This window comes from Podarcis gaigeae, assembly GCF_964106915.1.
Source record: "Podarcis gaigeae genome assembly, chromosome: 12".
NCBI lineage: Eukaryota > Metazoa > Chordata > Lepidosauria > Squamata > Lacertidae > Podarcis > Podarcis gaigeae.
In genome coordinates this window covers 57,038,484-57,061,125 of record NC_139688.1, presented here as the reverse complement: position 1 = coordinate 57,061,125, position 22,642 = coordinate 57,038,484, and the positions used below count along the sequence as shown (strand labels likewise).

Here is a 22,642-nt window from a genome sequence, read left to right as displayed (position 1 = left end):
TCTTTATACTGTTCCACAAATCCCTTGAGACTCCGTGTTAAGTGAAAAAGCCCCAAGACTGTGAGACTGTTTCAGGTTAGTGTTGCCTTTATTGCTGTGTATAGGGGAAACAGAGAATCCCAAGGCCTTTTTCCTTAAGGCAAAAAGTAAAAATAAAAAAAACCCACCTGTTCATAGAATAATCTCAGTGTTCCACATCAACCAAGAAGATGTGCAATTGGGATGGCTTTCTGTCCTTAATTTATAAATATGCTACTTGATTCTGTTTCTTGGTGTCAAGCATCCTAAAGTTTCTTTCAGTAAACAAGGCACAAGCCCAGAAAAAAACTTTCAGGTACCAGTCTTTAAATTGCCAGTTTGTGCCCTAGGGCTTTTCTTAGGCAAAGATTTTATTAACCGCAGGTTCTGTTCCGCTCAATTTTGCCTCTGCTACTGGAAAACTGAAGCAACCTAGAGACAAGGAAGGCACTTTTGTGCTGGTCCCTGCGTCTTGATAACTCTTCCTGTCACTTTCTCACCACTCCTTGTCAGCAAAAAGAAAGAGGTGTATAAAACTGAAATGAGAAGCACCAAGAATCTGCCTGATATTAATAAAAAACTGGCCAAAAGGAAACCCTCAAAGAAACTGCATTCACAGAGCCTGCAGTCCAGTATTAATTTAGGCCCTGAATAGTTGTTACATTTGCATTTACTTAGTTATTTCTTTACTAAATGTGTCTCCTCCTGCTGTTCTAGCAGACCCACATGGTACATAATGAAGGGGGGAAGTCTTCAAACACCTCTGAAATTAAGACTGTCTCCTTTGCACCAGCTTCTTCCAACGTGTCACCCTCCAAAGGCTTTGGAATACAATACCAGCCCTGGCTCAGGCTGTTGGAGTTGTGATCCGAAACATCGGAAAGGCACCAGCTTGGCAAAATGCACACTTACCAGGGAGTAAGTTCCACTGAATTCAGGATTTCCTTCTGAGTAGGCATACCTACAATCAGAGGCGTACCTATGGGTTGGTGAAACTGGTCCCTGCCAGGGGCGTAGGCCCAGTGGCAGGGGGCAAGAGCTGAGAGCTGGGCATTAGGAGAAATGACAGTAGACTGCTGGAGACTATGGAGTGTAGTGACCGACCACCACTGTTGCGGTGACATCAAAGGCAGAAGAAGTGGTTTTTTTCTGGGGGAGAGTGCCAATACAGCTCCTGGCAATTGCACTGTAAGTTACCTATGCCTGCCACTAGAGATGTTGGTTTTATGTTTAACGATTTAAAGTAAGACACAACAAAGAGGCTTAGTAGCTTGGTTTTTTAGGTAAAGGTAAAGGGACCCCTGACCATTAGGTCCAGTCATGGCCAACTCTGGGGTTGTGGTGCTCATCTCGCTTTAATGGCCAAGGGATCTGGCGTACAGCTTCCAGGTCATGTGGCCAACATGACTAAGCTGCTTCTGGCGAACCAGAGCAGCGCATGGAAATGCCATTTACCTTCCCGCAAGAGCGGTACCTATTTATCTACTTGCACTTTGATGTGCTTTCGAACTGCTAGGTTGGCAGGAGCAGGGTTGAGCAACAGGAGCTCACCCCATCGCGGGGATTCGAACCGCCGACCTTCTGATCGGCAAGTCCTAGACTCTGTGGTTTAACCCACAGCGCCACCCGCGTCCCTGTTTGGTTTTTTACAGTCAAATTAATGCTTTCAGAAATCCCTGAAAAGAAATATGAACACAGAAATCTGCCTAGCCCAATATTGACTACTCTGACTTGCTCTCCAGAATCTCAAGAGGGAGAGGTCATTTACATCACTTCTTACCTGATCATTTTAATGAAAAATGCCAGGGGTTGAATTTGGAGCTTTCCGAACAAAACCCTCTGGAACTTCTACCTTTAGATTTTAATGAGGGGAATTTCTTTTTCTTCTGGCAATAATTACCATTCTCATCAGAAAAAACAGGTGCAATAACATTGATAAAGCAACTTTCTTACATGCTTGAAGTGGGTTTTTTTGTTGTTGTTTTTTTGTTCACTCAGCAGTCCTGATACAACCACCCTCAAATCCCAGGATAGCCAATATGGTGCCCATCCGAAGTTTCCAACTAGAACTCAGCATGGCCAATAGGCAGGGATGTCAACATCTGTAAGCTAAACATCTAGAGGAAACAACAATGTCTGCCACCGCTTATGGAAGACCAGCAGTGGGAAGGGACAGGGTTGGGGCCTAAGCAGAAATAAAGCAGCTAGTCTAAAGCTATCTTGTGTGTCCATGGGTGAGCCTGGGTTTGAACCAAGAACTTTCTTGTTCTTAGCACATGCTCTGCTAACCAATATTCTACTTCAATTCTTAAACCTGCCCCTTGGGGGAACCCCTACGGACCACTTGAAAATTGCTGGTGGTCTCGGCAGACCACTTAATGACTTTTCTCCCTATTGTAGCAATTGTAATGCACTGTGCTTCTTAATTGTTTTATTATTGCTTCTTTATTTCTTATTGTAGTGCAATTTGCATTCTGCAGAATTCAGACTGTAACATAACAAAATGCAATGCTAGAAATAAAAGGCGCAATAGATATACAGTTAAAAATCAAGATGAATATTGAATGCAGACATGCTGTGTACCATGTGAACGAAGCTCACAAACCACTGGTGGTTTGTGGACCACAGCTTGGGAACCCCTGCTCTGTCTGATAGAGACATTTCTAATTAATGCATCTGAGAAACTATTCAAAGGACTTCTGATGGGTAATTAAAGAGAAAAGTGCCACTAAAGCAGAAAGCATATTTGAAGGTCTAAACTCTCCCATGCACTTGTTTAAATAAGGATCAATGGCCTCTTATAAAGCGTCTTTCTTTGCACTCTAGGTATTTTCAACAGGGAGTAGCTTGATAGCTTTTCCACTCTGTATTTTCCATTATTTTGTTGTTATCATTCTATTGGTAAAAGCATTTCAGCCAATTCTACCTTTGTTGGGGCCGGGACCCCTCAAGATTCAAAGGGTGTTCAGCTCCGCCCCCTGGCTCCTCACAACATCATGCACGAGACATCAGGATGTCGCGTTGGGACCCCTCTATCATCTTGAGAAGATGACAACTCTGGAATGAGCTTTGGCCCAGTTCTTCAATCCATTAAGATCATCTTAAATCCTGATTCTACCTTCTGCAGTATTAGCAACCCCTCCCAGTTTGCTGTCATGTACAAATTTGATGAGCCTTCCCTCAATTCCTTCATCCAAGTCATTTATACAGATGTTGAACAACACTGGGCTCAAGGCAGAACCCTGAGGCTCTCCACTTGTCACTTTTTTCAGGGTGATGAGGAACCATTGGTGAACACTCTTTAAGTTTGATCAGTCAAACAGCTACAAAGCCATTTAACGGTAACACCATCTAGCCCACATTTTATCAGCTTCTCCGCAATAATTTCATGGGGAACTTTGTCAAAAGCCTTAGTGGAATCAAGGTACACTACAGCCACAGCAACCCCCTGATAAGAGCTTTGAAAAAAGAAGTGGTAAATTAATCTGGAATAATTTACTTTTGAGAAACCCATGCCTGCTCTAAGTAAGCAGAGCATTCTTTTCTAATTGCTTGCAGAAAGACAGACTAATTATCTGTTCTAGGACCTTTCCTGGTATTGATGTCAAGATAACTGGCCAGTTCTGTCCTGGGTCTTCTTCCCCCCTCCCATTTTGAAGATGGAGACAACAGGACCTGGCACGCAGCAACAGGGGCATCCTCAAGTCTTTGCTACTAGAGAGTTGCTAGCCTGAACTTTGACAGCAATGATCATTGCTTTGGGGGAGTTGACTGATTCCCCTCCTGCAAAAGATAATCGGTATTTGACAAAGGAACAGTGCCCACAATCTCCGTAGCAAAGCAAGCACATGTTGCGCAAGAATACCCTGTGTGCCTCCCTCTGGTGTTGAATGTGGGCAGAGTGTCCTTTTCAAACACAGAGCTGACTTGGAAAGGCAAACTGCATGGAGAACCTGGTTTCTCTACACATGAGCTGCTCTTGCTGGATTAAGGCAAGAACAATTGTACGGTATTTAAAGTCTCAACCTAGATTACTCTCTAGGTTAAATTAGCTGCTCATTATACAAGGTGGGATGCGGGTGGCGCTGTGGGTTAAACCACAGAGCCTAGGACTTGCCGATCAGAAGGTTGGCGGTTCGAATCCCCACGAAGGGGTGAGCTCCCGTTGCTCGGTCCCTGCTCCTGCCAACCTAGCAGTTCGGAAGCACGTCAAAGTGCAAGTAGATAAATAGGTACCGCTCTGGCAGGAAGGTAAACGGTGTTTCCGTGCGCTGCTCTGGTTCGCCAGAAGCGGCTTAGTCATGCTGGCCACATGACCCGGAAGCTGTATGCTGGCTCCCTCGGCCAATAAAGCGAGATGAGCGCCGCAACCCCAGAGTCGGTCACGACTGGACCTAATGGTCAGGGGTCCCTTTACCTTTATACAAGGTATCTGCATATTCCATCAAGGCTCATCCTTTACAAAGATGATACACACTTGGTATAATGACTAATAGGAAAACATGCTACAAATTGTTGTGGTTATTCAGAGGTATAATTTGAAATCAAGCTGGATTTGAGTTTGTGAGTATCTCTGGAGACCTTTCTCTTACATCATGGATGTTGGATCATATTATGGGTGTATGATGTGTATTGTTTTATTGCTACTGTTGCTGCAGGTTTGCCTCTGGCTAGAACAATAAACTTACACTGAACTGAATATTGGATATAACAAATGCATATTGATTCACAGCCCTGTCCTAACACAGATGCAATCCAAGCCCACTCTTGCCACTGCTATCAGTAAGACCTGATTCTTCAACTTAAACAAGGTAAGATTTTATGCTGGTGCAAACCCAGAGCAAATGTTTAGGTTTTAAATATTAAGAATTGGACAAAGCTCTCCTTGATAAGGCATAAGGAATATATTGAAATATCAAAATCTGCACACACAAAAATTCATTTCTAGCTGTTTAGTAAGCAAGTTTACTTCTTTTATTTTTTAAAAAAAATACAGAAAACATTTTAATTCCGGGTGGGGGAAAGCATTTCAAAATCAACTGGCAAAACATCTTTGAAATCTAACAGAAATGTGCCATTTTAATGCCTCCTAATCACACAAATCGATACCCAAGATTTTTGTACTTGCACATGACCTTCCTCAAATTATCCCTCTATTTTGGCTGAATCAGAATGAGCGGCGGCTATTTGATAAAAAACACTAAGTGTGTGAAATGAGGGGCCCTCGTCGCTTCTGCCAGACTCCTCTTGACAGCGTGATGATAGAAGCATCACATCCCTGGGAGAGTAAATGCAAACTGACAAGAGATGAGCCTTTAGATGTTGAATATAATCTTGAATTGTGCTTGAAGTGTCTTATTATCTTGTCTTTTGATGTCTGAAGGGGTGGCTCATTGTTAGAAAAAGGAAAAACCCTTGCACATCTTTTGCCATCTTTAAAAATTGTTTGGCCTTTAACAACTGCTTTTCCAACTAATGTCCATTTCTCCTGACAATAAATATGGCAGGTCGTCAGCAAAGTGACAAACAATTTACTTTACATGCCAGGCTTTTATGGGTTTTGAGAGCTCATGTGGAAGCATATTTTAAAAAGCATTGGGAAATTAGCACCATTACAAATGTTAAGACGACTGAGGTTTGGGTGTGAGTATAGATTGTGCCTCATGGTTACGTGATCACTCATTACCACAATTTCCTGCTGTTTCTGTTGTGCGGGTGCCCTTTAATGTCTTTCCTCTACCACAGTCAGATACTGCGGATGTTTGTTTGTTTTTGTTTGTTTGTTTGTTTTAAAGCAAAGGGGTAATAAAGAATGAATTAAGGGGGGTGGAAATAAAAGAACAAAAAATGTTCCCCTCTTTCAAAAAAAGAACACCAAGTACAATACATAGGGAATGCATAAAATCACATGTATTAATCACAACAAATCGATATCTGTATCTGTGCGGCACAGCTTTACACGCATTCTAAGCCTCAAACAATCACAAGTGTTTTCCCCCTCTCACGTGCTTGATATCTCTCTCCCCTTAACTTAAAAGTTTAATGATCAATCGGATCAATATGATTTCTTAGCAACTAAGTCATGGCCATGGCTCGGTGTTTTGCCAAAGTAGTCAGCTACTGCTCTCCAGGTCTCTGTGACACTGAGGTTCTATGAGAATTCTCAGATGAATCATAAATGGTTACAAGGTTCGGGTTATTGCATCATTATCAAAACGTATTGATACGCTACAGAGGACAAGACATTGCTGGGTCTGTGATGGTCTACTACAACTGCCACCTGAAAAACTGTGAAATGAGTCAGCATGAGTAAGAAGGAAATACTACACAAACCAGTTGATTAATATTATACTGAATTCTAACCGTATTTTTACATTCACCTCTTAAAACATTCAGAGCAGAATGCCTGATTTGCTTCCTGTTTCTTAAGGAGTACCTTTTAGAGGAAGTTAGGAACATTCAAGTCTCAATGGAATAAATGTGGCTACAGTACACCATTAAGCTTTTGTGTCCTCTTGAATTCCATAGGACTTTAAACAACATTTGTCTGAATTGCATTCAGTGCTCATAATCCTGAAGATCATAGTTATCAAAGTCAGCTTTCCTGCATCCATGGATCATATTTCTCAGAATTCAAGCCAATGAGTAGAGCTTGCACAATTCTTTATGAAGGGATGGAGTGGGCAAGTAACATAAATCCATGATATAATTCTGTAAGTGTTTCACAGATTAACAGCACATGTAAGAGCTGAGGGAGAGTATCAAAGCAGAGGACCAGGACATTAAGAATTAATTGCATTTTAATTTGTGAATGTTATTAACTACTCCAGCAAGTAAATGTTTGCTTAATTCAGCCCTTGACTCTCATATGTATTTTAATTACTTGTAATATAAGAGTGGAGGGACAGTTCAGAGTTTCAGACAGACCAGGGAGATTTGGGTTCAAAGCTGGTTGACCTTTGGCTAGCCATTCTTTCTTTGTCTAATTTTATTTATTGATTTAGCAAACTTTATATGCCACTTCATTCTTTTAGCATATATTAAACCACCTTGAGAACTCTGTAATAGTGAAAAGGTGGAAGTATAAAATGGGTAAATAAATCATAACAAAGATTTGGGGGAGGGCACTCCATAGATAGTACTGGATTTTATTTTTTTTCGAGAACAGCAAGTGAATGCTATGAAGACGTTTTTGATTATATGTATGCAGGCAAAATGGATAGTATTCAGAGATGCTTCTTTTACTGGAGGAAACTCCTCCCTCAGAGGAAGCGTCTTGGGATCCTGCCCAGAGTATAGGAGAAGTTTAAGAGAGGCGTCCAACCCATGCCAAACAGTTATATTAGAGTGGTCTTTCTGGTCAACAATAACAGCAAAATGAAACTGACCCACAGAACTGTGGTTCCCTGCTGGATAATGCCAGTACATATGTGTATCAATTACACAGCGGAAAAATAAATAAGTTTCCCCCCCAATATTTGCCTGTTCTAAATTGCAAAGAGAATGGTGGCTTCATCCAGGAACATAGCTACTGTAAATCATTAAAATCATATCTGCTCATCCATGCTATCCATTCAGTAAACTATTTTGTGTGGGTGGTTAACCCATGGCCCTCTGACATTTTGTGGCAGAAAAATCTACAGCACGTTTCATCTCTCTATCCCCCCAAAATCTCCTTTTAAAGTATGCATTGTTAAGAGCTGTCAACTTTTAGGGGGGCACTATTAATAGATGTTAAGCGATCTTTCCCAAATGTTGCCGACAGTTGCTGTCTGTGTTGCTATCAGCAGCTGAAAACTGAAGAGGAGGCAGAGACTGGAAGCAAGTGATTTTAATTTTATTTTAAAGGAGGGTCTGGGTTGAGCCCGGAGGAGATGCCGCAGGGCAGTACACATGGTTCTAAACAGGCAAAGCTTCCGCCTTCTCAAGTCTGGAAAGTGGATCCTCTGTCCAGCACCTGGGATAACTCAGCTGGTAGAGCAAGAGACTCTTAATCTCAGGGTCGTGGGTTTGAGCTCTACACTGGGCCAAAGATTCCTGTGTTGCAGGAGTTGAACGAGGTGACCCTCACAGTCCCTTCCAATTCACAATTATTTGATTGTATGATATTTTCTTTAAAAAAGCCTGTGTTGCACTTGCCAAAATCTAAGCACTGCATTAGGTGGGTTGTAGCCAGTGGTGTGCCTCTGGGGATGGAAGGCTCCCTGATCTAGCTGAGGTTAGTGCCAGCGGGTTAGGAAAGGAAGGCAGTTTCCACACACTCGCTGTCAGGGACTGGGCAGAGGAGGAATGGTGGAGACCACCTCCCCATCCTGACCCTTCCAGGGAGGAGGAATAATAATAATAATTTATTATTTATACCAAACCCATCTGGCTGGGCTTCCCCAGCCACTCTGGGCGGCTTCAAACAAAATATTAAAATACAGCAATGCATCAAACGGGACGCGGGTGGCGCTGTGGGTTAAACCACAGAGCCTAGGACTTGCTGATCAGAAGGTCGGCGGTTCGAATCCCCGTGAACGGGGTGAGCTCCTGTTGCTCAGTCCCTGCTCCTGCCAACCTAGCAGTTCGAAAGCATGGAAGGTAAACGGCATTTCTGTGTGCTGCTCTGGTTCGCCAGAAGCGGCTTAGTCCTGCTGGCCACATGACCCGGAAGCTGTCTGCGGACAAACGCCGGCTCCCTCGGCCAATAAAGCGAGATAAGCGCCGCAACCCCAGAGTTGGTCACGACTCGACCTAATGGTCAGGGGTCCCTTTACCTTTACCTTTTAATGCATCAAACATTAAAAGCTTCCCTAAACAGGGCTGCCTTCAGATGTCTTCTAAAAGTCTGGTAGTTATTTTTCTCTTTGACATCTGGTGGGAGGGTGTTCCACAGGGTGGGCGCCACTGCCAAGAAGGCCCTCTGCCTGGTTCCCTGTAACTTGGCTTCTCGCAGTGAGGGAACCGCCAGAAGGCCCTCAGAGCTGGACCTCAGTGTGCAGGTAGAACGATGGAGGTGGAGATGCTCCTTCAGATATACTGGACTGAGGCCGTTTAGGGCTTCAAAGGTCAGCACCAACACTTTGAATTGTGCTCGGAAACGTACTGGGAGCCAATGTAGGAAGTGGAAGACTGTGTAGATCAGGCTTCCTCAAACTCAGCCCTCCAGATGTTTTTGGCCTACAACTCCCATGATCCCTAGCTAGCAGGACCAGTGGTCAGGGGTGATGGGAATTCTAGTCTCAAAACATCTGGAGGGCTGAGTTTGAGGAAGCCTGGTGTAGATTTACAACAGGGGTTTGAGGAAGGTAGAAGCTCAGAGCCAGATGAGGGGGGAATCATGGGAGAGCCAGAACAACACCCAGCTGACATGTCATTTGAAAGCATTCCAGACCCTCCATCTCCCAGAACCTGGGGAGCCTTGAAAGTAGGAGAACAAAGACCTCAAAGACAGAGGGCACGTAGCAGCACTCATAGGAGAGACAACGGGAATGACCAAGGAGGGAGAGACGAAAGGTGGAGATTCATTCGGGACAACGCCATTATCCAAGAGGCTGAGTTCTATAGCCTCTCTCCGTAAAGGTTGAAATGAAAAAGGACGGTACGAAACTTTTCCTTGTCTTTATACTTTCGTGGGCAACCAGCCAGGAGTCGCTGATAGCATCCTGACACTTGCACACATACACTGTGAGGCCCCTTTGCTGCCACCCCCAAATCTGCTCCAAACTTGAAGAGCCATCCATGAGTGGACGATACCGCAGGATACAATTCCCATTGGTTTTAATGGGATTTAAATGTGTATATTGGACTATAAATGGATTTATTTCATAAGTTTCAAATGAAAATAGATATACAGGACACAGAATATGACCAAATATACTCCTTAAACAGCTTATACATGAGCAATTCTTACAGTAGTCACTCCGAAACACACACATGCCGCTCATGTGAGAATTTAATGCATCTAGTCCCAGAAAGGATCATGACTTATTCAAATTCTTGAATAAATATTGCACGCCCATTGCAAATATGAGTATTTACCAAGGGCTTTCAAAATAATAAAACAGGTTGGACAAACTGCAAAATATTTGCTCAACACAGGCAGCTGCAGAAAAATAAAAGCAGGAGTAAATTAGTTTTTTGAGGGGACTCTATCATCCATGTTACAATCTTTGGTGCTAAATTTAAAGAACAAGGGACCTTCACAAGAAAAGAAGACAATACTAAGTGGGCACCAAAGGTACATTTTAAAAAAAAGAAGAAGATGAAGCAGATGGTTTGTGTTAGTGAGACAATCTATATCTTGTAGAGCTGCTGGCAAGCCTGGAAGAAAATATCATCTTCCTTATTACTACATTTATATCCCATCATTCCTCCAAGAAGCTCAAGGTGGCACATGTGTCTCCCACCCCTTTTTGTCCTTGCACAATCCTGTGAAGCAGGTTAGGCTAAGAGACAGCGACTGTGTCAAGGTCACCCAGTGAGCTTCACGACTGAGGAGGGATTTGAACCCGGAATCTAGTCCAACAGTCTAGCCACCAGACCACATTTGTTCTCAGGGGGAAAATGTTCGCCCATGCAATTCCATTGGCTTCAGAAGCAGCCATCTGATTTCATTGTACATTGCTACCCTGCAGTGGTATCATGCACTGAAGAAGCTATGCATGTATACAGTTCATTTACAAATATAGGGCAACATTGCAACAGGCATGTACCAGCAACTTACGTTTTAAAATGTGGCTGCTTATAAGAGAGGAATGTTTTGTCTGATGGGTAGCTTCCCCTTAGAAGAAAGCTATTTGCCATTGCTGGACCAAGCATACACACACACACACACACACACACACATATATATATATATATATGGAGTGGATACACACTTATGACAAATCCTATTATCACAATCTTCATGTTTTAGAATGGCAAAATAACAGGCGTAGTAGAAATGTCATCAGCTTTCTGTGATGCTATTTACCCTCCTGTAAAAACACAGGGTTCAAACAAGTAGAAAAGAGCCAGACAAAAGTGTATCTCCATTGATCGCAGGATAAGATCACTGGCAGATAAGAGAATGAGCTATAAGTTGGGAAGTCTGTGGTTCAAATCTTACCCCAGATAGGAGCTCACTGAACAAGATCATCTCAGCTTCGCACTACCCTCTCTCCCCACCGCCTCCTGTCATATAGTGATCCTCCTTTTTTAGTTTAGTGCATTTGATTTATATGTTGCTTCGGACAACTGAAAGCGGTTTACAAAGAACAGAAAATACAAACTATTTAAAATTAAAAATAGATTAAAACAAAACAGATATACTAAGAGTGTTTGTCTAAAAGTACTCCACCCCACACTGGAATAAACACACACAGCCAGCCACTAAAAGCCAAACTATTAGTGTTGCCCAAATGCCCAGGAAGAAAAGAAGAACATCTTTGGCAAGTGCCAGAAAGAAGCCATTTCCTGAAAGTGGCACTCCTCCCAAGAGGTGGTCCCCAGTGACCATCAGTTAGGCAGGAGGGGGTCTTGGGTACCATAAGAGCACATGGGTCAGAGAGGTCATTGTGGGTGCATTCAGATGTTGGCGATACCACGTTAGTTCTCCTGATTACAGCACCTCTGTCCCATTGTCCAGAGTTCCTTTCACACTGCAGTGCCTGCCGCGTACCCAGGCTCCCCTGTGCCATTGGTAGGAGCTGCATTGGTGCCTCCAGAGCTGGGAGAGACCATGGACCAGATACTCAAAAAGTTTGCTTTCCATCACCTTTCGCATTCCATCAGTGACTTCCTCCGTGGCAATCGGTGTTGACTCTGCTCTGCTCCGCTATCGGAGAGGGCTGCTGTGATGGCCTATCAGATTCCTCCACCGAGGTGCCCAAAGCCAGAGCAAAGAGGCATGATTTTTGCACCCACCTGGACTTGCACCCTGGCCCAGGGCCAATTCGGCCAACCCCTAGGTACGCACCTGTATGGAACTGGTTTTTTTGAGCGGGGGGGTTACTGCTATACTGGCATGCTTCACAATATCTCATTCACTCCAGTGGGCATGGTGTGACACAACAACAAACTGCCCCGAATTTTGTCACTTTACGCCAGCAATTTTCCAAGTTAAACGGGGCTGCAAGCGGATATTTCTGGAATCAAATATCACTGAAAGGAGCAATAAACATACACTATATTCTACTAGCTTTCCAGAAGTGGCTTTTATGTCATGTGAAAGCTCAAATGTAATGTGAAAATTAAAGCTAGGGAAATGGAATAAGCTGTTGTGTGAATGCAGCCTGCGTTTTCGATCGGGGTACTTCACTCTAAAGAAACGTAGGTAAAAAAAACCATACAGTAACTGCTTTCTTTTTCATTCTCTGTTACAGTAACCCAATAGAACTAAAATCCTATTAAAAATAAACAAGTGTGGTCTTAACTTTCAGCCCCACTGATTAATCAACTAGTTTTAGCTGATTAATTCACTGATTAAACTGGCTGCAGCTTGAAACTATACTAAAAATTGTTGGAGTTTAAACAATAGCTGGAGGCAATTCAGGGTCTCAGAAAATGAAATTTCATCTTCCAGAGAGGAACAAGTTCTTCTTCTGTTTTTTACCAATTTGAAAAGGAAAAAATTGACACTGAACTAACAAGTAGTAGGTTAATGTTAAAGAGACAGACAACAATTTTAAGGGGCTGCACCTTGATTAAGTACTTGAAATACTTAGAAAGCAAATACAATTTCAGCTTCTTTAAGGAGAACAGCCTCTTGAGTCAGAATGGAAATGGAGTGTTATTCTTCTCCTGATGATCTGAGCTTTCAGACTAAATGGGCTTTGTCCCATTTCTGATAGTGTCAAAACTGTATCAGAACATAGGCATGGAGATGTCACATAGAAACGCACTTTAGTTCCCTTCTGTTTTACAGCTGGTTTTTACAAAGATACATAATCAGACAGGAACATAAAAAAATAAAATAAAATTCTCCCCCAATCAGGCTTTTTAAAGGATATATTACTGATGGAACTAATTAATTGGTGTTGCCAGAAACAAGCCCCAAATTAGAAATTTGTGGTTGCAGCCAGGGCTGAGGGAAGAGAATATTCGCAAGTCAAGGTGAAATGGCATAAAACTTAAATACAAGTGAATAAATGTGTTAACACGATAGCTATTTGAAATTTTAAGCCATATTAATAAAATTAATGCCAAGTGCGTGTAAGACATACCATACTGCTTTGGGTGTATGAGTGGTCCCTAATCTTCTACCTACATCTACATTGTGTGTTTACATGCCATACTGATGATGCTCCACACAATCTCTAAATGGGATTTATTACTTGCAAATAACTCTCACTATTTTAGTAGAATTATCTTCCTAATAATGGGGTATGAGATCATCTTAAGTGCCATTACTTCAACTTAAATTTCATTTAAATCTGTAAGTCTTATTTGCAGATAAGCAGCTTTAGGAATGAGGTGCGTGGAAGATTTTGTGAAGGGCCCGTTGCTCAGTATGAACATCTAAAAATACATTAACTGATTTCTTACTCTCCAGTGCTAAATGCCAAACATATGATGAGGAAGTTTTGTATAGAAAAGGATTTAAAACTGAAAATTACAGAAGCACCAGGAAGAACAAAAGCTAAGATAGAAAACACAATAACAGAACTATATAAGATAGGATATTAGAGAGAGAGAGAGAGGTATGCAAGAAGGTATTAAGTGATAAAAGGCTGGTGCATATTTGGGCAAATCTAACTTTCTTCTGCCTAACCTCCACATTCCCATGGAGAGTTTGAATAAATAACTATGTCCCATTCTCTCCCCCTTCACATCCATCTCCTTTTAATGTGTGAATATCTGATGTATTATTAATCTCAACCACAAACCAGCAAGGTTCTCAATCAAAGAACATACCCGTTCTCTCTCAAATCATCTGTTTACAGTTTGCTAAGAAATATGTTCCTTTAGAAACAGCAAGCATTTAAACTGCGATTTTACAGAAACAAATATCTCGGGGGTTATGTTTTTCTATACGATGCTTAACAGTTTGGCTGAAGTTGATGAAACTAACTTTTACTCAGAAAAGACCCACTGAACTTAATTACTAACTTTGACCTATTAATTTTAATGGGTCTACTCTGAGTAAACACTAGCTGAACGCAATCCATATGGATTATGTCAAGGGAATTTGTTAGAAAATTGACGGCCAAGATGTGACCTTCCTACATGTTTGATGGAGTTGTCCGAAGCTGACGTCATTTGGTAAAAACACTTTAAAAGAATCTGAGAAAAGTATAGTACACATCAGTATTACCTGATATTCCAAAAGTGTAGAAATTTAAATAATGAAATGAAATACGAAGGTACGCAAACTATTTTTTAAATTTGCTAACAGCAGCTAAATCAGTCATTGTGGGTTCAACTACACCAGACATCTTTGTCTCTTTGGTCCCAATCCACTGGTACACATGCATAGCAATGAAATTAACTCTATCTGCCAATCAGATGATTGGCACTGTCAGTTCTGACAGCAGCAGCCATATGTGCAGGAGCAAGAGGAGACTGAATGCCATGTCCTCATTTTCCAAAGAGGCCATCAGCGCTGACAGCTCTAACTGTCAAATCTGGGGTACATTTGCAGTTCCAGATCCAGAAACAGAAACTGTGGGTTCAGCTCTGATTGCTAGAGGAAGCAGGAAAAATTCAGTAATCATGCAAACAACATTCACTTGCCTCATGGTTCTAGCTGGGTATGTATATATGAGAGCCACCTCATGCCTTTGTGCCAACCTCTCTGGATCAACAGAGGGTAGCTGCATTCATTTTTCAATGAATGAGAAAATGAACTCAATAAGGCCCGTTTCTTTGAATTGTGTTGTATGTTCATGTCACATAGAGGCATTTTACATTAGGCAACACATAAATGTAATTTAGGTACGCGGGTGGCGCTGTGGTCTAAACCACTGAGCTTCTTGGGCTTGCCGATCAGAAGGTCGGCGGTTCGAATCCCCATGACGGGGTGAGCTCCCGTTGCTCGGTCCCAGCTCCTGCCAACCTAGCAGTTCGAAAGCACATCAAAGTGCAAGTAGATAAATAGGTACTGCTCCAGTGGGAAGGTAAATGGTGTTTTCGTGCGCTGCTCTGGTTTCGCCAGAAGTGGCTTAGTCATGCTGGCCACATGACCCAAAAAAACTGTCTGCGGACAAATGCCGGCTCCCTTGGCCTGTAAAGCGAGATGAGCGTCTGCGTCTGGACTAAACTGTTAGGGGACCTTTACCTTTACCTTTTTAAATGTAATTTAATAAAGTCATCACCATCATGAATGAAGGGCTCCAGTTTTTGTTATTAACATATCCATCCCATCTAGGGATAGGTAAAGGTAAAGGTACCCCTGCCCGTACGGGCCAGTCTTGACAGACTCTGGGGTTGTGCGCCCATCTCACTTAAGAGGCCAGGGGCCAGCGCTGTCCGGAGACACTTCCGGGTCACGTGGCCAGCGTGACAAAGCTGCATCTGGCGAGCCAGAGCTGCACACGGAAACGCCGTTTACCTTCCCGCTGGTAAGCGGTCCCTATTTATCTACTTGCACCCGGAGGTGCTTTCGAACTGCTAGGTTGGCAGGCGCTGGGACCGAGCAGCGGGAGCGCACCCCGCCGCAGGGATTCGAACCGCCGACCTTTCGATCGGCAAGTCCTAGGCGCTGAGGCTTTAACCCACAGCGCCACCTGCGTCCCCTCATCTAGGGATAAGAGGGCCTTATCTTTCTCCAGAGAGGCAACAGCAGAACTAATTTTGGCAGCTACTCTTTGGAACCAACATTTTATTTTCCCCAAATGCCCTGAACTTTGGATCATTCCAGGGAGAAAGCTGACGTGTTTGTGGTTGCCAGTGATTTCCCACCCCCCACTTGGAATGCCCCAGTGATGCAACATTTAGAGCATCCTGTGCAAATAAAATGGGCACCACTAGGGGCAGCCACCCAAATCCGCTTCATTGCTGTTACCTCGAAAGCAAAAAAAAAAGTTAGATAAAAACTACAACAATAACCATTTTATTATTTCTATCCCAATCGTCTGACTGGGTTGCCCCAGCCGCTCTGGGTGGCCAAGTCAAAGAAACAAGTCAAAGAAAAATTAGAAATTTGAGTCTAATAAATTAATAAGGAAACAAATGGTAATTAATATTGAAATGAAAGGTTTCAGCAAAGGAAAACAAATGGACTAAAATAATTAGGAAAAATGTTCTGCATACACTTAGATCAGATGGTTAATCTGACATTCTACATTAATGGCAGAAGTTAATTATGCATAGTAACATATGAGTAATTTCTATTTATAGCAGTGTGGCTAACTTCCAAGTAAATAGTTTTGGGGTTAGATTGTAAGAACGCTTTTAAGTAATAGGTTCTAGTCATTGGTTATGAACCAGGAGTGAGTACTGGTTTCCCTCAACTACTGCAGAACACAATGTTGCATGTGTGTGTGTGTGTGTGTGTGTGTGTGTCTGTGTCTGTCTGTCTGTCTGTCTCTCAGTTTCATTTGCTCTGTTTTAGCTAATATTTTGTGACTTTTAAGCCATGACTAAGCATATACACTTTCAAGTCTAACTCACTGAGTAATAATCACAACATATACAACTAAATATATTGCACATTTTTAATGATGATTTGCATAGAATACCCAGTCCTACCCCAGCTTCGAAATGATGAAAAACTAGGACAAATTACTTCTTTTGAATTAAATAATCACAGTGCTTTTTAATTGTCTTTATTTATGCACCTGGAAAGAGGTCCCAAAAAACTTGATCAAGAAAAAAAGCACCTGAAAACCATAATCTAAGTACATGAATATATATTTTAGCACAACCTTTCTCTACAAACCATTTTCATAAGCAATTTTGTTTTGCATGATTACCCAAATTGCTGTTCCTGAACATGTCTGCAAGGATTTATACTTAAGACCGAGAAATCATGTTATGATGGTTCTTTTGTATAAAACATTTACTCAGTATTTGTTTATTTGTTGTGAGGTCTCCTTCCTCCGAGTTGCTCAGAGCATCAATTTTAGACATTCATGTGGTCTGCCATACAAAAGAGAAATTAGTGCCCGATTTATATCTATAAGGGAAATATTATGGCTGTAATTTCCCACTCATACACTCAGCGAAGTTATGTGGAGCCCAGGGGCAAAAATGTGCATGGAACACAGAACAGGACTGCAACCTAAAAGCTACAACTTTTGGGGCCAAGAACAATTGGCACCATATACTGCTGTAATAGTTTCAGCATATAGAGCAGGAGTATTCTCTAAAGTTTTCAGCACAGTTGTTTCTGCTGCCAAAGAGGCAAGAAGATTTTTATACTGAAAAGCAAAGTACATGTCTGGCAGTCAGAGAGCAGTTCAGTTGCAAACTGTGTTTCTCTGTACCGAGATTTCATTTTTCTTCTTCTCTTTTGGACTACAGTCTTTGTTACTGAAGTAGTTTGCTAGATAATTAATGACAGATTCATCATTAACTATTGTTTATTTATTCATCAAAACTATACTGTTTATCCATTTTGGGGGGAAAGTTTGGCTTATCTTAAAGCTCACAGGACTATATAATATTGCACTCCTTTCTTTTTCTGAGCAAAGCACATAGATGGGGAAATGTTGCATATGTTAGATAAGAATATGCCCAAATGCTTTGATATATGTTGCGAAATCATGAATGTGTTTTAACCAGAGCAGATATGGTTATATACAACTCTTAAGGTGAACTCTAAAAATAAAAGCATTTTGTTCAAGAACATGTACCCCCTTGAACATGGATAATTCCAACCTATAACAAGGAGTCGCAAATTATTTTCCACCAACCAATTCATTCCCCAAACTTTCCATTAAGAAAAACCTTAGAGTCCTCTATAGCATGGATAAAATCCTCAATCTCCTAATAGCAGTCCTTTCTGCCCCAAACCAGTTTTTCAGGCCTTGGTCTCAAAACATCAATACTTCCTAGTGGTCTACTTAAATAAGCTGCCAATATTTGGTGTTGCTCTGTCCCCTAAAATGTCTATGGGCATCTGACAGCAGATGAATGAAAGCAAAACTAAAAAATTGTGTTTTTTAACTAGCCAGTTAAGCACTGAAAGTCTCGCCCATTTAATTGGGAGAGCTAAGAACGTGCATAACTCTTTCCCAGTGAAATCAATGGGAACCAAGCCTGCAAGGGTAATTCCATAATTCTTATACACAGTTAACTGAGAGTACAGGCCCAAGGAGATGAGGTGCTGGGAGATTCATGATCAGATCTTCTATGGATTTGTTTGTTTTAGTTATTGGGGAAGGGGCTGAATAGGAGCAGGTGTGAGAGTATGTAACCTTTTAGAATTGTGTTTTTCTCCCCTTATCTAAATCACCTATGAACCTTTCCCTGTAGATCAGGTATGTGGTACCTGTTCTAGTGCTATTCTCCCAGTGCTATTTGGGGATCCCCACAGCTGTTCTAAACTAAAGCAAACACTAAAGGAGATCTAATCATATATCTCTCAGCATCTCATCTAGTTATTCTACCGAAATCAGGGGGGGGGGGGCTATACATAGGATATACGTTTGGCTATGCCCTGTTTTATTCTAAGGGAGTAAACCACTGGATTTTATTATTTTAGCACTTTAATTCTGAAACGTTATGCAGCATATGCAAAGGTAACTTTGATTCGATAAAGCAACCGACTTCACCAACTTGGTACTCTCCTGATGTTTTAGACTACAACACCCATCAGTCCCAGCCTGGGGCCGGTGGGAATTGTAGTTCAAAACACCTGGAGGGCACCAAGTTGATGAAGGCTGTGATAAATCCACTAGTGCTAACAAAGAGTACTATTCGTGTGTGTGTCTTCCAGGCACTTGTTACGATCACTAAACAGTCTTAAAAGTTCACAAAACATGTCAAGAAGTTGGCTCAAATGTTCCCATTCCCCACATCATAAACAGATTTTTCACTTTGGGTTACATATATAGGAAAACCGGAATTGGATTCTATCTGACTATTAGTGCAATGTATTATTTCCCCCCACCTGATTGGGAGGACCAGTCAAAATTGTCGGTCACTTCTAAAGCTGATTTCAGGGTCAGTTAGGCTGTACCTCAAATGGAAGACTTTGGTTTTGCAGATGAACTTTATTTACTATACGTTCAAAATCCCACGTTTCGATACGAACAGCATCGTTCTGTGCTGCCGGGGAGTAGGAGCCTAAAAGAGTTTCTTATCCTCTTCGTCTGGCAGCCCAACCCACTCCTTGAACTCGGGTAGTGACAGCGACCAGCAGGAGGCAGCGGGCTCTGTGTGGCCCAGTACAGCCCCACAGAGCAAGCCAAGGGGGGAAGCCGTGGCAAAAGGGCAAGAAGGTGCTGCCAGTGGCCCTAAACCACCAGAAAGAGCCTGTCCCCTAACCCTAGAACAACTTTGGTATTCCGTAGGACTGCAGCAAGAGACTTTTTAGGGGCATGCAGGTCACAGGTGGAGGTGCAAACCTCTGAGACACTACAATTATCATAGGGAATATGGTCAGGGCTGTAGCCCTTGGTATTTTATGCCTGTTCACATGAAGAGACTGGTGGTGAATGCTTAAAACAAAAATATAGTTATGGTGTATATAAATGCCATGTCAAGGATTAATAATTATTTGTTCTAAAACTGTTATTAGGTTTAAAACACCATGCGGGAAATAGTATTCACAGAGTCAAATTATATAGTACACATTCTGTCTGCTGTTAAGCTTGTAAGAGACCTAAAATTGTGCCAATGTCATGAACTGGAAATGCAGTACTACAGTGAACATATATTTATTAATTCTCTGCACAGCGGCAAACCTATAAATTAAATCATTCAACCAACTTTTTGCTTATTTCTTAATATTCTCATGCTAACTAAAATAGGGACCAACTCCCCTCATACTACTATTAATAGGAATAAATAATGTATCACTTAAATGCTACATGGTCTTCTGTGACCTCATGTTTCTCAATGAAATCTGGATTTATATCACATTAGTGTAATGTAGCTCTTAGAACTATGCAAGTTAAGCAAAATATTACTCTTGATGCAATACTTTAGTGAACACAGTGGTCCTTTATCACAACTTTTGCATTCACTTTAAATGGAACTTAGGTTCACCCAGGCAATATTTTCCCAGAATTAAGCACAGGAAAGATATCAGATGTTTATAAGCTGATATGCACAAGAATTAGGGTTTCGTTGTGGAAAGAAGGTACTTTTTAATTGAAGGAACTTCACAAAATGAAGTCTAGGACATAAAAATATATTAAAACCAGTTAGGTTAGCCAAGGATCTTTGTCAAAGTTCTTAGCATTTGTTTGAAAGCTAAATAAACTCAGACTAGCGTTCTTCAGTTCTCTGCCACTGGTGCCAAAGTGTACATTTTGGAGGCAAGCCAGACGTGTGTTGTATTGCCTTCACAAGCCAAAAAAGAAAAAGATGGAGGAAGAGGAGAAAGAAGGAAGAAAGAGTACTATCAATCTTAATTTTGATTCTCTGCCACCTAAACCTGGAGCTGCTGCCTGGAGAAAAGCCAGCTTCCTACTATGTCCTATCAGATATTAACACATAAAACCGTCTTAACACTACAATTGTGGGAAACTGTGAGATACTGCAACGCCGGAGGGGGGTGAGTGGAAGTTGAGGGCCTCAGCCCTTATTCCATCCCCTTGTCTGTGTTAAGAAGAGATACACTCTTGACAAAGATGCAGAGCCCTATACAATAATAAAAATGTTTAACCAAATGATGAAAGCGTAACATCCAGATACATAAACAATGATGATAAAATGTCACCCGAATAATGACATCAACTTTTCTAAACACTGGGAAAGTGTTACGGAAGACAACAGCGCTGTGGGGAACTTTCTCTTCTACAGACAAGAAAATTGAATGTCCTAATTTTGTTTAATTAAATATACGAAATCACACCACAAATTACAGGCATGACATGGTCTAAACATTCCCATGTGTCTCTATACACTTCTATTGCCTTTTATAGCCAAAGCCTCGTCCCTTTCTCCTCCTACATCTCTCCTTAATTAGAGGTACATATAATCTGAATGTAAAGTACAACTCTATAGAAGTGCCTTCTATACACGGATATTTAGTGCCGCCCCCCTGAAGCATTGTCACTCAAATCAATGGAACTGTTTCTGATTAAAGCTGCAATCCTGTGACATTTACCTGGGATTAAGTACTATAATCTCAATGGGTCTTGTTTCTGAGTAGACATGTATAGGACTGGCCTGTTAGTGCTTTAAAGAGGATTATTTACAGCTATTCACTCCAGCTGCATCAAATACATGCAAACTAGGAACGTGATCTTTTGCTCTCTTGGTACTGTTAAAAGAAGGAACCAACAGCCAAAATTCAACTTTTTCAAGTCCCATTGATACAAATATAAGATTTAAGTCCTAAATAGCCGTTGAAATCATTGAGATTTCACAGTGTTTATATTAATTTAAGAAGATCTAATTTTTAGTCACTTTTCTTGCATATTTTTCATCATGAATTGACCTGTTGCAATTTAATTCTATGACAATCTAAAACAATATAGAAATATTATTCTTATTCTAGCAATACCTGAACAGAAGTTTCCTACTATAAATAACCATATAATCATCATTAAGGAGATGCTATTCTTTATTATAAAACTTGTGTCTGTACTTAAAGCACATACCCTGACTGAACAGCAACCAAGAGTACAAATAGTTTTGTTCTAAGTCTGATGTCTAAATGAATTTAGCAGTAAATAGTGTTGGATAGCCAACTTCCAAAGCAGCCAGATTTTTTAAATCGATCTCTTACTTTTCAAAATACTTGGACATATAAGAATATTAAAATTGTTCAGATGTTACTTGGAAATATCAGCTTTACAATTTTTGAAAACATCACATGTCACTCCCTGCACGAAATAGATTCAATTAGATGGCAGCTAAACATTCACATGTGAAAAGGAAAGAGTCTTATTTTTTCTTCTTTTCATAGAAATAGATATCACTAATAACTTGTATTTAATAGGAAATGACAGTCTATAGTGGGCATTCTATAATTCAAATATAATTATGCAGTTGGTCATGTTATATAATTACATTATCTTTTTGTGCATCTACCTGTCTCTCTAAAATGATAGGGCATCTCTTTTGATCAATATTGCATGAACCTCTTGCAAAAATCATTTTGCAGCTTATTGCTGTAGTGAAAATACAGACATCTGAGTATATCTTCACCTTCCTTACAGATTTCAAAAATAACAATAATTTTGGTTGTTGTTTTTTAAAAGGTACATTCTTTTTCCAAACAAAATACTTTTGTAAAATACAAATGCATGTTTCTTGCACAGGCTTCCTAGCCCTTTTTTAAAAAGAGTAACACGTGGAAATAATTAAAAGAGACTCTTTCAGAAGCCATTGCTGTAGAATCCAAATGTCACATTATGCTGTGTAGTAGTGCTCCAGCACAGACATATATCAACATCTATCACTCAAGCACACCCCCCGAACACGCTCTGCTCCCTTTTCTGATTAGAGATTACAGTTGCTTGAGTTGTCTTACAGGGTGTCACTGGTTTGAATGACAGATGTCTGGGCTGGAGTGTCACACTTCTTATTTTCATTTTGGATA

General features: G+C 41.1%; 1 protein-coding gene across 2 annotated transcripts in view; it reads right to left on the bottom strand.

The window, feature by feature from the left end:
• The window catches only part of POU6F2 (POU class 6 homeobox 2), a 305,787-nt gene that overhangs the window by 212,092 nt on the left and 71,053 nt on the right, over positions 1 to 22,642 (bottom strand). The gene's annotated exons all lie outside the window — the stretch shown is intronic.